The sequence below is a fragment of the Dama dama genome, chromosome 13, assembly GCF_033118175.1.
Source record: "Dama dama isolate Ldn47 chromosome 13, ASM3311817v1, whole genome shotgun sequence".
In the NCBI taxonomy this organism is placed as follows: Eukaryota; Metazoa; Chordata; class Mammalia; order Artiodactyla; family Cervidae; genus Dama; species Dama dama.
In genome coordinates, this window is record NC_083693.1 from 71,613,434 (window position 1) to 71,625,427 (window position 11,994).

The following is an 11,994-nucleotide window of genomic DNA, read 5'->3' on the forward strand; positions in this document are numbered from 1 at the left end:
TAACTGGATATGTTGTATTTTCCAACTAAACAGACAAAATCTACACAAAGAAGAGTGAAGTGTACCAAGAGTTATCTTTTTTTTTTTTTTCATCTGAGTGATGTGGTGATGATTTTTTTTTTCCTTTTTATACTTTTATACTAAATGTTCTTTGGTGTACACTCCTTAATAAGCAGAAGGAATTTATGCTTTAAAAATGACTCCTTTCTTCCTGCCAAAGGTGATCTTTAGTGCACAAGGTCAGCAACAGGGCTCAGAGCAAATGTCTGGAGGCTGGAGCTTGCTCACGTGTGTTCTCAAGAAGACAAGCAATGTCCTTTGGAGTTAAATTCATAATAGATCCACTGCTGACATGCACGACTAATTTCCATTTCAGTTCTAGGGAAGTGTTATGGGATTTTAATGTAAAATGTAGGTTGAAATCTAGTTGTCCCTTGTATGAGAGGATTGTCTGTTTTTTTATACATTAACCAACAAGAGTTCTTATTTCTCATTTTAAATTTTGCTTGGCAGTTCAGACTGTCATTTGACAGCTTAACTTTTAAAAACCTGCATACACCTTTTTCAGACTTTTCTGATCTTTATATTAATAGTCCCATTAATCAACTGATTAGAGAGTAAATCACTATAAGCAGAAACCATCTGCTGGAGGCGCTGACAAGCAAGACAGTTCTGTTAATCTGGGACATCAAAACCTTGTCTCAGAACTTAGTCTTTGCGAGTACTGTTGAAAGCAAACTGCAGGTCATCCTTAAGTAGCTTCTGCTACATTAACACTTAACCCTGATATTCACTATAATACCTGAGACTACCGTTTGTTGACTGGGTAGGTGTTGGCCTTTGCAGTAGGTATTTTGGATATATTAATTCATGTCACTTCTCCACAGCCCTTTGAGGTGGGTATTATTGTTCCCATTTTACAGATGAGAAGGCAGCCTCTAGGAGACTGGATAATTTGCCCCACACAAATTGTCCATCTGGTTTGGGAAAATCTGGAACTTGACCCCTGTAGGCCTGGCTCCACTTATGTTCTTTCAGTCATCCGTGTTGCTTGGATGTACACGCCTCTTAGTAGTATTATTTAAATTAGCATTATTCAAATCAAACCAGATATTTAAGAAATGAATAGCTATGTGACTTGAAATGAGAGTTCTTTTTTCAAGGTTTAATTTGCAAAGTATCCCAAATACAATAAATCATATTCAACATATAATTGTGTAAAATATTGTATTATAGTCTTTTCACTATAAATTTTATTAGAGAGATGTAACTAACAAAAAATTTTAAGTTCTTTGCAGTGAATGAAATCAATGCATATTTAACTTAGTTTTTTTATCCTGGTTAGCCAAAATTAGCAATTTTTCCCTCTCTCATCTACTGTGCTTTTTCCTTATCTTTCTCATTACAAATTGGTTAATTACAGAAAATAACGTGCTTTCTTTTAGACAGAACATGCTATAGTTTCTTCCATTTTCCTCTGTAATTGCCTTTACCAGTTTAAATAGACGTTCATTAGTGATTTGTAGAAAAGACTTGATAGATATGGAGGAGGAAATGGCAGCCCACTCCAGTATTCTTGCCTGGAGAATCCCGCAGACAGAGGAGGCTGATGGGCTACAGTCCATGGGACTGCAGGGAGTTGGACACGGTTGAGCGACTGAGCACTTGGTAGATATATTCAGTTTTTCAGAGACTGAGAAAGATTGTTTTTAAACTTTGTATTATGAATACATTCAAATGCATATAAAAGTAGAAAGAAATGGGCATATGCCATCCCTGTTTTACAAACAGGCCTTGTGCATATGGCATTTTTATTTCTCAGTATATCTTTAGGATAGGTTCCTGGAAGTGGGATTGCTGGATCCAAGGATAAATGCATCTGTAATATTGCTTGGAATTAGTGATAAGGCTCTTACCCAGCACATGAGTAATTACCTACTTTGTCTTACAATTTAGCAAAAGCAAGTCACCTTTTCTGTTTCCAAATATAGACATCTTTTCCATTTTGAAGTAGAAAGTTAGGAATTCTGGGTTCATAATGGTCAGTTATGTTAAACTTTGAATTTCTACATATAATCACATACATAGTCATTGTTTTCATAATTAAATTTATTTTGAAACCTAATGGAATGTTTGATTTATCAAATGTTGCACATTTGATAAGTTGTTATTGTTTTTTATTGAGTTGTTAATGTGATGTAAATTAAAAGGGTGATAGATTTCATTTTCTTGGGGCTCCAAAATCTCTGTGGATGGTGAGTGACTATAGCCATGAAATTAAAAGATGCTTGCTCCTTGGAAGGAAAGCTATGACCAACCTAGATAGCATATTAAAAAGCAGAGATATTACTTTGCTGACAAAGATCCATATAGTCAAAGCTGTGGTTTTTCCAGTAGTCACATACAGATGTGAGAGTTGGACCATAAAGAAAGCTGAGCACCGAAGAACTGATGCTTTTGAACTGTGGTGTTGGAGAAGACTCTTGAGAGTCCCTTGCACTGCAAGGAGATCCAACCAGTCAATCCTAAAGGAAATCAGTCCTGAATATTCATTGGAAGGACTGATGCTGAAGCTGAAATTCCAACACTGGCCACCTGATGTGAAGAACCGACTCTGGAAAAGACACTGATGCTAGAACAACTGAGAGCGGGAAGAGAAGAGGGCAACAAAGGATGAGATGGTTAGCATCACCCATTCAGTAGACATGAATTTGAGCAAACGCTGGGAGATAGTGGAGGACAGAGGAGCCTGGCGTGCTGCAGTCCATGAGGTTGCAAAGAGTTGGACACGACTTAATAACTTAACAACAACAACAACAGTTAAAAGGGTATCTTGATCATAAGATTATAACAATATCATAATAACAAACATTAGTAGATTTGACTACCTATACTTGGAAAGTCTGTGTTTACATCAGCTATAGTTTTGAAAATATATTGTCAAAGATAGTATTTCATGAAAGTCTGGGTATTCCAATCCTCCCATTTTGAATGATGAATACTTTTTCATTTCAAGCATACTTGTGAGTGCTTTAGACCTGAGATTCTGAATACCTTTGTTACAGATTTTCAGTTCCCACAGCCTGGAGTCATTTTGTAGGGAAGTTGACTCAAGGGTAGTTTGTGGGGAGCTTATATGAAATAGTACGCACGCAGACAGGTCGTAAACACTCTGTATGTGACTGCGTCTGCTCGCTGCAGGGCCTGTCCACTTCAGCCTGCTGGCTCCTCTCCTTCACTTCCAGTGGGTTAGTGGGTCTAAGAGAACTTACACAGCATGGTAAAGTCACATAGAAACTCGGGTGTTTCTTTCCTGAGCACTCTTCTCACATAAAATCAGGGTCCTAGATTTCAGAGCAGGACGAATGACCCTTCGAGCATTTGTGAAGTCTTTACCGTATGGACTAGGGAAGCAGGTCCCAGGGCGTCTTGCCTGCAGTCACACTGCCAACTTGGGACACTCTGGACCTCACACCCTGGCCCCTGTCTCCCAGACCTGATCTCCTTCTGTCCTCTCCTCCCGCCGCTCAACCTGGGCACCAGTAGAAGAGTGGCTATTTGGGCGATGAGAACTGTCTGGGGGTCTTCCTCGCCCCCTGCCTGTGTGTGCAGGATACAGAGTGGACACTCACTGGACCTTCATCTGCCTCAGGCAGCTTTGATCATAACTGAAATCCTGCATTTAGTTCTTCTCACACAGCATTCAGGATGATGCTAGGTTGCACCGTGGTATCCAAACTAGAGCATTTCATCATCTCGGTGCAGCCAAGGGACTGTTTGTCTATGTTTTGCCTCTAAAAACAATTAAATATATATGTGTGTACATGCTCAGTCATGTCTGACTCTTTGCAGTCCCATGGACTGTAGCCCACCAGGCTCCTCTGTCCTTGGGATTTCCCAGGCCAGAATACCAGAGTGGGTTGTCATTTCCTACTCCAGGGGATCTTTCCAACCCAGAGATCGAACCTGGGTCTCTTATGTCTCCTGCATTGGCAGGTGGATGTTTTACCACTGCCCTACCTGGAAATAATTATTTTTTAAAAAGCTTTCCTGAACCAGAAGAATGTCTCATATCTCAGTGTCATCTCGAAGCCAGCAATCCATTTATCTTAGCACCCGATGAGCTGGAAATTGTGTTTGAATCTTCCTTCCCTGGTGCTATTTCTCTTCTGCAGTTTTCAAGATCACTTTTCTGAAAATGACTCATTATAGCTGCTCTTGTGTCCTGCCATTCTCGTGATCCAGGCTGGTACCTGTTCAGATTGGACTTTAAGAAATAATGCTTTTCTTCAAAACTTTTCTTTATGGCAGCAATATTTTTTCCTTGAGTGGCTAATCATGTTTAGATATGGAAACATGAAAGACATCTCATGTGATGTTCTGTGCAAAATAGGTATTTAGCAAACATATTGGTGTCGTTGTGATGCTATTCAAGAAGTCAGTGGTGACACAGGCCAAGCACAGTATCGACGGATGTAGCAGTGATTGGATCTCGTCAAAGTCGGGCTCTTTCCAACCTCATGTCACTGCAGCAGTGACCACCATTCCCTCTCCTTCCTTCTTTTCCCCTCCTCTACACACACACACACACACACACACACACACACACACACACACACTAAAAAAACGTTAGTCTCTTAGTCATGTCTGACTCTTTACGACCCTTTGGACTGTAGCCCATCAGGGACCTCTGTCCATGAAACTCTCCTGGCCAGAGTACCGGAGTGGGTAGCCATTCCCTTCTCCAGGGGATCTTCCCGACCCAGGGATCAAAGCCAGTCTCCTGCATTGCAGGCAGATTCTTTACCATCTGAACCACCAGGGAAGCCGCTTTCCTCTCCATAGCCACTGTTTTTCTTTTATGATTTCTCATTACAGCTTTAACAATTCTGTTCGCTTTTGATACTGCTCTATTACAGTTTAATGTGTGAGGTTTATTATGCCCTCTGAGAAGGCCTGCTGCATGCAATTGATGTTCTTTTTATGGGCTTTTAAAAAATCCCATCTCCTTTTTGGGGAGAAGAACAGCACTCAATTATTATGAGACTGAATTTTGAAATTATGACTCAAGGAAAAATTAAAAACAGTGACTCAGAGGGGATTTCCTCGGCAATCCAGTGGTTGAGATGCTGCACTTCCACTGCAGGGGGTGTGGTTCGATCCCTGGTCAGGGAACTAGGGATCCTGCTAGCCTTGTGTCGCAGCCAAAAAAAAGAGTCAGAAAGGGCCACACAAGCCCTTTTCTTGGAAGCAGGATCTTTGTTCTTGAAATTTAGTGCAGTCTGATCAATAGATGCGCGTGGAACACCTTCCACGTCAGCATCGTAGCAGATGCTGCCTTCATGGAGCCCGCAGGTGATGGGGTGGACGGGAATGGACAGTGTGAAGGTGGCACAAGGCAGGGGGCTGTGGGAGCCCAGGGGGCACCCAGCCTGGCTTGGCGGGCATGTAAGTGTGTGGGAGGCATGTCCTGGCTTAGATGCTGGAGAGGAGCAGGGTCCCAGCCATCGTCCATCAGCCCCGCCCCGTCCTTTGTTTACCCTCCTCCAGCCAGCTCTCTGCCCCCAGGGGCTGTATGGACCACACCTTTCAGCTGCTTACCCTCAGCTCCAGTGGGGTTTGAGCAGCAATATCCCCAGTGGGTTCTGGAGGGAGGGAGAGCGAGGTCAGAGGCTGTACCCCTGACTCCTTCCAGGCCTGTCCCCAGGTGGGCTGTGGCCCCGCCCCCTGGGTGTAGCTGCTCCTGCCCCAGCAGCTTCTCTGCTTTTAGGGTCCAGTTACGTGCCAGCCCGCGGCCCCATGGGCACGTGATGGGGCCCGCTGTGGAGTCCAGCCCACTCCTCAAGCACACGGAGGGGGATCTAGGTGGCACTCCCTCCCAGCACGAATGTCTCACCCGCTCTAACCGGGTGTAAGTGAGACTAGCCCGCCTGAAACAGCAGCCTATAACGAAGCACTGAATTGCGAGATATAGACTGGTGTGCCATAGAGCCGGGGCCACTAGGGCTGGCCGGGCTGGCGAGGAGAGGCCCTCCCCGGCTGGAGGTTGGCGCAGACCGGTGGTGCTCAGAGTGCGGTCCCCAGAGCAGCAGCAGCCTGGAGGCTGGTTAGAAATGCAGGGTCACAGGCCCCGCCCCGGACCTTGAATGGGGCCCAGTGAGCTGCATTTTAACTCCACGGGATTCTGCTTCACAGAAACAAGCTTGGGGTGGGAGTGAGGTGGGTTTGCTTGTTGTGGGTGGAGGGAGGAGGCCCAGATAGTGACGAGTCTGGGCACCTGGTGGGAAAAAGAAAACCGGGTGGGGATGGTGATAAGAGAACAAACTCTGTATGATTTTAGTACCTTTAGACCAAGAGATTTTTGCACTGTGTTTTATGTCCCTGGATATGTTCTAGTGTCTCCTAGTTTATAGTCTGTGGGAACTTGAATAGAATTTGTATTTGACTGCTGTGTGAAAATTGTATAGATGTTAATCATGTTGAGTTGTTTCATGGTGATTTTCAGGTCTACTATTGTTGTTCAGTCGCTCGGTCGTGTCCGCCTCTCTGCGACCCCACGGACTGCAGCACGCCAGGCTTCCCTGTCCTTCACTATCTCCTGGAGTTTGCTCAAACTCATGTTCATTGAGTCAGTGATGCCATCCAACCATCTCATCCTGTCTCCTTCTTCTCCTCCTGCCCTCAATCTTTCCCAGCATTGGGGTCTTTTCCAGTGAGTCAGCTCTTCGCATCAAGTGGCCAGAGTATTGGAGTTTCAGCTTCAGTCCTTCCAGTGAATATTCAGGGTTGATTTCCTTTAGGATTGAATGGTTTGATCTCCCTGCTGCCCAAGGGACTCCAAGAGTCTTCTCCAGCACCACAGTTTGAAGACACCAGTTCTTCAGTGCTCAGTATTCCTCTTTATGGTCCAGTTCTCACATCGGGTCCACTATCTCCTCCTACTTTTCTGTGTATTCATCCTATTAATTTTTGAGAATTTGATATTGAAACCCCAGCTAAAAATTTTGACATATCTACTTAAAAAAAAATTGTAATATATAGTGGAGCTATGGGCTTCCCTCATAGCTCAGTTGGTAAAGAATTCGCCTGCAATATAGGAGACCCCAGTTTGATTGCTGGGTTGGGAAGATCTGCTGGAGAAGGGATGGGCTACCCACTCTAGTATTCTTGGGCTTCCCTTGTGGCTGAGCTGGTAAAGAATCCATCTGCAATGCGGGAGACCTGGGTTTGATCCCTGGGTTGGGAAGATACTCTGGGGAAGGGAAAGGCTACCTATTCCAGTATTCTGGCCTGGAGAATTCCATGTATAGTCCATGGGATCGCAAAGAGTTGGACACGACTGGGCGACTTTCACTTTCACTTTCATAGTGGAATATATATGTAACTTTGTTCTGTATTCCAAGTCTCCTGTAAATGTATGATCATACTTGCATAATTTAAAAAAGAAAGGAAGACAGAAAATCTGGTGAAGAGTGAGCTGTGATCCCTGAGATTATAAAAGAGTGAAATGATGGAGAGCGGCCCGGAGGCGCATGGGCCTGGGGGTTGGGGGACAGTGTCCTCTCCTCCTCCCCCAGGCCTGGGTGTGCAGTGGAGCCGGAGCACACGCGTGGTTCCCACTGGATGGGATGGTGCAGTTTAGGTTGTTACTACTCTGTCTGATGTCCGGCACTCGGAGCTGCCATCACGGCTTCAGCTTTTGCACTGTGGTTGGTTCTGATGACCTGACACGTGATGCAGCGGGCTGTGTGAGGAGACCATCCATGAGGGGTCACGACAGGGGGTTTTAAAGGAGATTTGCCGGGACAGAGCCGCCACATGCAGTGGGAGGCCAGCCCTCGGTTTTAGGGGTTGCGCTGGGGGAGCCCCTGCAGAGAGACGGTGATAGCGGAATGAAAGTCAGACGCCCGGCAGGCTGATATGCATGCTGTAGTCACTCCCTAGGGCCTCTGTAGCGAATGACTACAAACAGAAGTGGATTCCCTAACAGTTCTGGAGCCCAGATGTCTGAAGTGAGTATCGCTGGGCTGACCTCAGGGTGCTGGCAGAGTTGTTCCTCCTGGAAGCTCCGAGGGGAGCCTGGTCCATGCGTGGTGCCCGCCTTCTGTGGCCACTGGCCCGCCTCACCTGGAGGGCGCGTCATTGCAGTCTCAGCCTCCGTCTCACGCGGCGAGCTCCTCATGCACCTTCACGTGGGCGTCTTTGTTTTCCCCCTAATGGATCTTCCTGAAGTGTAGTTGATTTAGTGTTGTCTTAATCTCTGCTATACAACAAAGTGACTCAGTTCTTTATATATACTTTCTTTTTCATATATATTTTTTTTCCACTATGCTTTGTCACAGGATGTTGAATACAGTTTCCTGTGCTATGCAGTAGGACCCTGTTGCTTATCCATTCTATACATAATGGTTTGCATCTGCTGATCCCAGGCTCCCGTTCCATCCCCCTCTCCCCCCACCCTTTGTCAACTACCAGTCTGTTCTCAATGTCCGTAGGCCTGTTTCTGTTTTGTAGATAAGTTCATTTGTATCATATTTTAGATTCCTCATCTAAGTGATATCACCTGACATTTGTCATTCTCGTCTGACTTCCTTCACTTAGTATGATCATCTCTAGGTCTGTCCATGGTGCTGCAGATGGCATGATTTCATTCTTTTTTATGGCTGAGTAATATTCCATTGAATGTACACATGTACACGTGGGCTTCTTATAAGGACATGAGTCATTGGATTTAGGGCCCACCCAAATCCAGTGTGACCTCACCTTAACCAATTGTATTGGGGTTTCCCAGGTGGTACTAGTGGTAAAGAATCTGCATGTAATGCAGGAGATGTGGGTTTGATCCCTGGGTTGGGAAGATCCCCTGGAATAGGAAATGGCAACCCACTCCAGTATCCTTGCCTGAAGAATCCCATGGACAGAGGAGCCTGGCAGGCTACAGTCCATGGGGTCACAAAAGAATCAAACAACTGAGAGATTAAGCAGCAGCAGGCAGCAGGGCCTCAAAGATCCTATTTCCTAATAAGGTCACAGTCTGAGGTTCTGGGTGAACGTGAATCTCAGGGAAGACACCAGCACAGTACATATATTTTAAAAAGACCGACAAAGTGGAGACTGAAATGGTAGGTGAAGCAGAGAGAGGAGGTGGAGATGAGGCGAGGATGGCATTGCTTCTGGAGAAGGTTCTGTCCTGGCAGAGAGTGGACATCAGCGTGGGAGCAGACTGTGTGTGTGACGAAAGATTTAGAATCTCTGTTTTGGAGCTGTGGTGTTTTCGTTGAGGAATATTTGCTCCAAGCACTGGGCTAGGGCCCCTGGCTGGAGCAGGGGCTCAGAGAATGAGGAGAGAAAGAGCTTGGAGGGGGTGGAGAAGGGTGTCGTGCTGTGGCCGGAGGGGCCTGACTGTGGCTTTTTAAACGCTCTTTCACAATTAAAAAAAAAAGAAGAAGGTGGGCCGGCCCTCAGCTTTCAGGACTGAAAAGTTTCTGTGTATTGAAATTTTGGCACTCTGGGTGGTTTTGTCATTGGTAGTATTTTTAAGGGCCTCCTCTGAGGCAGATTTAACTTGGGGATGAACAAAATAAATTCTGCTAGCACCCTAAAATAAACTTTTAATTTTAGAATAGTTTTAGATTTACAGAAAAGTTGCAGAGTACAGAGTTTCTGTACCCTCCCCCCGCACCCAGTTTCACCTATTGTTAAGATTTTACATTAGAATGTTTGTCACCACTGACAGAACGGTATTGATACATGATGATCAATCAAGGGGCATACTTTATCCAGATATCCTTAGTTTATCTCTTAGGTCCTTTTTTGGTCTCAGGATCCCATCTGGGATTATATTTAGTCATCGTGCCGCCTTAGGCTCCTTGGACTGGCAGTTTCTCAGGTTTTCCCTGTTCTTGTTTAACCTTGACCGTTGTGCAGAGTTCTGTCCTTCAGTTTGGGTTTGTCTGATGCCTTTTTCCTGATTAGACTCGGGGCGGGCTTAGGGAGAAAGACCACAGAGGTACAGCGCTGCTCTCGTCCCACCTCCCACGGGCGTGTGCTGTCTGCGTGACTTGCCGCTGTGGTGTCCACCTCGGTCACCTGGCCGACGTGTGTTTGTCCGGTTTCTCCTCCTCGTCGCATCTCCGCACGGCGTGTTTAGGAGGAAGTCAGTGTGCACAGCCCACACTTCAGGGGCAGAGAATATGCTCCACTGTCTGAAGGACAAAGTATCCACATAAATTATTTGGAACTTTTCTGCCTGTGGGTGTGCCCTCCTCGTGTGTTTATTCCACCAGGTATTTGTATCAGTATGAACCTGTGGATGTTTATTTGATAGTTTGGGGTATAATCCAGCACTGCCCCATCAGTGTGGGTTTTGTGAGTACTTCCTTACTTTCTGGTGCCATAAGATGCTCCAGGCTCCTGTTGGATATTCCCTGTCCCAGCCCTAGTTTTGGGCATTTCCCCAAGGGTCCGTGGTTCCTTTTGTTGTAGAGTGGGATTAGAAACCAAGGCTTGGGCCCCGGGTCTCTCAGCAGACAGAGCTAGGAAATAGATGTCTACGCAGGCTTACCCGTTATTACGGACCTATGTGTCTCTGTCTTTGTTAAGCTAGGTTCACACACTGCTGCCTGCTCCTCTGCTCCATTCCACCTGGGTCATTCTAGCCCTCCCCTCTTACTGGTCTGTCACCTTCCTCTCCAATAGCCGGAAGCTGGTTCCTTCCATCCTCTGGTGCATCTACCAGTTGTTCAGTTCTTGTGTCCACGCATCGTGGTTTCAGAATTGTTCACCCATGGCCCCATGGGAAACAAGTTTACCGACTCTTATTAGAATACAGTACTGACATGCAGTTCCTTTTGTAGTCTTCCAGTCTCTACTCATTCCCAAAATTCCTCTGTTGGCCCCTTTCCTCTCCACCCCTTTCCATGAGGTTGTATTGTGTATTTCTAACATGGTTGGTTAGAGTCTTCTGTCTCAATCTGCATTCCATCATGGGGTTCCCCCATCTCCTAATTGACCATTATTTGCATATATCCGGGTTCACTCTTAATAAAACAAAAGGATCTGTGGGTTTTGACAGCTGTGTAGTGTCATACTCCACCATTACAGTATCATACAGAATAGCCTTGCCACCCCAAAGAACCTCTGTGTTTCACCTAGTCATACCATCTCCAGTCTCTGGCAACCTCTGATCCACTTTCTATTTCTATAGTTTAACTTTTTATAAAGTGTCATTCTAAATGAAATAATACAGTGTATAGCCTGTCAGACTGGCTCCTTGCACTTGGCAATTTGGATTTAAGATTGATCCATGGTTGCATGGATTGGTTCATTCCTGTTATCACTGAATCCTATTCCGTTGCCTGCAGGGACCACAGTTTGTCTACCCCTCACCCACTGAAGGACTTCTAGGTTGCTTCCAGTTTTGACAGCTTTATGGCATCACCAACTCAATGTACATGAGTTTGAGCAAATTCCAGGAGATAGTGAAGGACAGGGAATCCTGGCGTACTGCAATCCATGGGATCGCAAAGAGTTAGACATGACTTAGCAACTGAATAGCAACAAATATTAAATGCAGGTTTTGTGTAGGCATAAGTTTTCAAATCAGTTGGGTAAATACTTAGTGTCCAGCACAATTATTGGATCCTATGGTAAAATTTGGGGTTTCCCAGGTGTCTCAGTGGCAAAGAATCTGCCTGCCAATGCAGGAGACATGCTTCGATCCCTGGGTCAGGAGGATCCCCTGGAGAAGGCAAACCCACTCCAGTATTCTTGCTTGGGAAGTCTCATGAACAGAGGAGCCAGGTGGGCTACAGCCCATGGGGTGGCAGGAGTCAGACACGATTTGGCAACTAAGCAACAACCACGATGGTAAAATCTATAAGCCTTAGTTTAGTAAGGAACTGGCAGACTGCCTTCCAAAGTGGCTGCCCCATTTTGCATTCCCACCAGCTCTGAAGAAGAGTTCCTGTTGCTCTGCTTCCTAGCCAGCAGTTC

The 11,994-nt window shown here is 45.5% G+C and overlaps 1 protein-coding gene across 5 annotated transcripts in view; it reads left to right on the top strand.

Moving 5' to 3' along the window:
- Positions 1-11,994, top strand: part of EML1 (EMAP like 1) — a 194,813-nt gene that overhangs the window by 118,471 nt on the left and 64,348 nt on the right. The gene's annotated exons all lie outside the window — the stretch shown is intronic.